Source organism: Lampetra fluviatilis, unplaced genomic scaffold, assembly GCF_964198595.1.
Source record: "Lampetra fluviatilis unplaced genomic scaffold, kcLamFluv1.1 SCAFFOLD_1170, whole genome shotgun sequence".
Taxonomy (NCBI): Eukaryota; Metazoa; Chordata; class Hyperoartia; order Petromyzontiformes; family Petromyzontidae; genus Lampetra; species Lampetra fluviatilis.
This window is the reverse complement of record NW_027621017.1, coordinates 1-4,865: the sequence shown is the minus strand read 5'-3', so window position 1 is coordinate 4,865 and position 4,865 is coordinate 1. Positions and strand designations below refer to the sequence as shown.

Below are 4,865 nucleotides of genomic sequence, written 5' to 3'. Positions count from 1 at the left end.
TCATCAACACCACCACAACAACCATCACCACCATCAACACCACCACCATCGACACCACCATCGACACCACCACAACAACCATCAACACCACCACCACCACCATCGACACCACCATCACCACCATCACTACCATCACCACCACCACCACCATCACCACAACCACCATCACAACCACCATCACCACCACCACAACCACCATCATCACCACCATCCCTCCGGGGTGGATAAAACCGCCACCACCTTCACCGTGTGCCGAAACTCAACGCGAGTGGCCGGCCTGCCAGCGGATGGACTTGGCCCCGTCCATAGGAACGTGGCGTGGTCCCGCCGATGGGCTGCCGTGAACCGTGCACTTGGCAAGCGACCAGCCGAACAAACGAGAATAAGCAGTGTGCTTTCAACATTAAAGGTAGGTCATTAGGTCAAGGGTCAGGGGGGTGAGGTCATGAGGGGCGTAACTACAGAGACGACAACAGGTCATCAGCAACACAACAAACGCCGCAGGTCAACGCCCCGAGGGTCAACCCCGAGGTCAACGCCGCGTGTCGACCCCGAGGGTCAACGCCACGGGTCGACCATGAGGGTCAACGCCACGGGTCGACCCCGAGGGTCAACGCCACGGGTCGACCCCGAGGTCAACGCCACGGGTCGACCCCGAGGGTCAACGCCACGGGTCGACCGTGAGGTCAACGCCACGGGTCGACCGTGAGGTCAACGCCACGGGTCGACCCCGAGGTCAACGCCACGGGTCGACCCCGAGGGTCAACGCCACGGGTCGACCGTGAGGTCAACGCCACGGGTCGACCCCGAGGTCAACGCCACGGGTCGACCCCGAGGTCAACGCCACGGGTCGACCCCGAGGGTCAACGCCACGGGTCGACCGTGAGGTCAACGCCACGGGTCGACCCCGAGGTCAACGCCACGGGTCGACCCCGAGGGTCAACGCCACGGGTCGACCCCGAGGTCAACGCCACGGGTCGACCCCGAGGGTCAACGCCACGGGTCGACCGTGAGGTCAACGCCACGGGTCGACCGTGAGGTCAACGCCACGGGTCGACCCCGAGGTCAACGCCACGGGTCGACCCCGAGGTCAACGCCACGGGTCGACCCCGAGGGTCAACGCCGCGGGTCGACCCCAAGGGTCAACGCCGCGGGTCGACCCCGAGGTCAACGCCACGGGTCGACCCCGAGGGTCAACGCCACGGGTCGACCCCGAGGGTCAACGCCGCGGGTCGACCCCAAGGGTCAACGCCGCGGGTCGACCCCAAGGGTCAACGCCGCGGGTCGACCCCGAGGTCAACGCCGCGGGTCGACCCCAAGGGTCAACGCCACGGGTCGACCCCGAGGTCAACGCCACGGGTCGACCCCGAGGGTCAACGCCGCGGGTCGACCCCGAGGTCAACGCCGCGGGTCGACCGTGAGGTCCACGCCACGGGTCGACCTCGAGGGTCAACGCCACGGGTCGACCCCGAGGGTCAATGCCACGGGTCGACCCTGAGGGTCAACGCCGCGGGTCGACCGTGAGGTCAACGCCGTGGGTCGACCCCGAGGGTCAACGCCACGGGTCGACCCCGAGGGTCAACGCCACGGGTCGACCCCGAGGGTCAACGCCGTGGGTCGACCCCGAGGGTCGACGCCACGGGTCGACCCTGAGGGTCAACACCGCGGGTCGACCGTGAGGTCAACGCCGTGGGTCGACCCCGAGGGTCAACGCCACGGGTCGACCCCGAGGGTCAACGCCACGGGTCGACCCCGAGGGTCAACGCCACGGGTCGACCCAGAGGGTCAACGCCACGAGTCGAACGTGAGGTCAACGCCGTGGGTCGACCCCGAGGGTCAACGCCACGGGTCGACCCCGAGGGTCAACGCCACGGGTCGACCCCGAGGGTCGACGCCACGGGTCGACCCCGAGGGTCGACGCCACGGGTCGACCCCGAGGGTCGACGCCACGGGTCGACCCTGAGGGTCAACGCCGCGGGTCGACCGTGAGGTCAACGCCGTGGGTCGACCCCGAGGGTCAACGCCACGGGTCGACCCCGAGGGTCAACGCCACGGGTCGACCCCGAGGGTCAACGCCACGGGTCGACCCAGAGGGTCAACGCCACGAGTCGAACGTGAGGTCAACGCCACGGGTCGACCCCGAGGGTCAATGCCACGGGTCGACTGTGAAATCAACGCCACGGGTTGACCTTAAGGGTCAAGTGTTCACCTTTAAAGGTCAACACGTCACATTAACATGGAGGGTCGGGGGAGGGGGGGGTTCGATAATTCACTGTGTAACAATTCGTTTTTGTTCCTGGGTAGAGTTATGTACGAATTGCTAATACATCAAAAAGTACACAAAGTGTCTATTGTTAGTCTCCACAAACGTTGCTTTTGTGACCAGGACAGTGATAGGTTTTTTATTGAGCTCTTACTGGTAGGAACCTTTCGATGTAAAGCTGCTTTCGTGGCTGCAGGGATTCAACTTCTTGGTTCTTTCGGTAAAGTCGTCACGTAGAAGGGAAATAATAAAAATAAAACATAATAAAATACAATTCTCACGACGTTTCGGAGGCAACACAAGCAGCCGTCTTCAGGTGTATCTCACTTGATGCAGCTGTCGTGGCTGTGACGGTTCCACCTGAAGACGGAAGCTTGTGTTGCCTCCGAAACGTCGTGATTTTTATTTGACTTTTATTCATTTAAATTTTTACCTACGTGACTTTACCGATAAAAACCTAACAGTAAGAATTGTATTTTATGTTTTATTTTTATTATTTTTTATTATTTCCCTTCTACGTGACGACTTTACCGAAAGAACCAAGAAGATGAATCCCTGCAGTCACGAAAGAAGCTTTAAATCCGAAAAAAAAGATGTTGATGATGTAGATGATGTAGATGATGATGATGTAGATGATGATGATGTAGATGATGATGTTGATGATGTGAATGACGCTGTCTTTCCAACAGACCTGTTCTTCATCTGAGAACGGCTGCTTGCGTTGTGGCCGAAACGTCGTGAGAATTATTAAGTTTTATTTTTATTATTTTATTATTTCCCTTCTACGTGACTTTACCGAAAGAACCAAGAAGATGGTAGGAACATCCTGGTTACACCAGCCCACAGGGGATTATTGTGTCCGTCCGTTATGCAGGGAGGGGCTGGGTGGGGAGTGGGAGGGGTGGGGCTGGGTGGGGTGTGGAGGGGCTGGGTGGGGAGGGTGGGAGGGGTGGGGCTGGGTGGGGAGGGGCTGGGTGAAGAGGGCTGGGTGGGGAGGGGCTGGGTGGGTGGGGTGGGGCTGGGTGTGGAGGGGCTGGGTGGGGAAGGGCTGGGTGGGGGGTGGGAGGGGTGGGGCTGGGGAGGGTGGGGCTGGGTGGGGGTGGGAGGGGTGGGCTGGGTGAGGGTGGGGCTGGGTGGGGCTGGGTGGGGAGGGGCTGCTCACCCCGTGGTGCCCTTATACAACTCAACGTTCAACCTACTCACACCAGCTTGTGCCCGCCCTCACAGTCGGGCACTTTTGCGGAATACCCCACGTTGCCCTGGCCGTTGACCCTGCAGGCCATTGACCGAGCAACCCGACGTGTTCCTACCAGCTCCCTCCGCAGGAGAAATGTGTTCAATGCGAAAACGCCTCGCCGTCTCAATCTTGTGCAGTAGATTTGTATTACTTCAGTATAAAAACGTGTCAATTTTGATTCATATTTAAGTTTATTTCCGACTCTGCGTGAACGAAAAAAGACACAAATTCGCCCGCTTTCTCATTGAAAGCAGCTCAATTTAAACGTATCGCTGTCCTGGTCACACAAGCAAAGTTGGTGGGGAATAATGGCCACTTTCTATAATTCTTCTTGGTTCTTTCGGTAAAGTCGTCGCGTAGGAGGGAAGTAATAAAATAATAAAAATAAAACATCATAAAATACAATTCTCACGACGTTTCGGCCACAACGCAAGCAGCCGTCCTCAGGTGAAGAACAGGTCTGTCGGAAAGACAGCGTCTGAATGATGTAAATGGGCTTTTAGTTGAAATAAAGATGGCATCTCATTCATTTCAGACGCTGTCTTTCCGACAGACCTGTTCTTCACCTGAGGACAGCTGCTTGCGTTGTGGCCGAAACGTCGTGAGAATTGTATTTTATGATGTTTTATTTGTATTATTTTATTACTTCCCTTCTACGCGACGACTTTACCGAAAGAACCAAGAAGATGAATCCCTGCTGCAGTCACGAAAGAAGCTTTAAATCCGAAAAAAAAAGATGATGATGTTAATGATGTTGATGATGATGTTAATGATGTTGATGATGTGAATGACGCTGTCTTTCCGACAGACCTGTTCTTCACCTGAGGACGGCTGCTTGCGTTGTGGCCGAAACGTCGTGAGAATTATTAAATGTTTTATTTGTATTATTTTATTATTTCCCTTCTACGCGACGACTTTACCGAAAGAACCAAGAAGATGAATCCCTGCTGCAGTCACGAAAGAAGCTTTAAAAATCGAAACTTTCTATACTTGTTAGGCGCTAAGCAATTAGGGAACAACACTTTCTACCCAGGGACAAGAATGGTGTTACAGAGCGCAATCCTGTGGGGGTCTCCGGGTCTCCGGGTTCCGGATTCCGGGTTCCGGATTCCGGATTCCGGGTTCCGGGCTCCAATTTCCGGGTTCCGGATTCCGGGTTCCGGGTTCCGGGTTCCAGTTTCCGGGTTCCGGGTTCCGGGCTCCAGTTTCCGGGTTCCGGGTTCCGGATTCCGGGTTCCGGGTTCCGGGTTCCGGATTCCGGATTCCGGGTTCCGGGCTCCAGTTTCCGGATTCCGGGTTCCGGATTCCGGGTTCCGGGTTCCGGGTTCCGGATTCCGGATTCCGGGTTCCGGGTTCCGGGTTCCA

At 57.0% G+C, this 4,865-nt stretch overlaps 1 long non-coding RNA gene across 1 annotated transcript; it reads left to right on the top strand.

Moving 5' to 3' along the window:
• The first annotated feature begins 453 nt into the window (after positions 1–453).
• LOC144954672 (uncharacterized) lies at positions 454–2,314 on the top strand. Its single transcript, XR_013641319.1, has 3 exons — positions 454–531; positions 660–1,192; positions 1,398–2,314. It is a non-coding gene; the product is annotated as an uncharacterized LOC144954672 (long non-coding RNA).
• Positions 2,315–4,865: the final 2,551 nt, after the last annotated feature.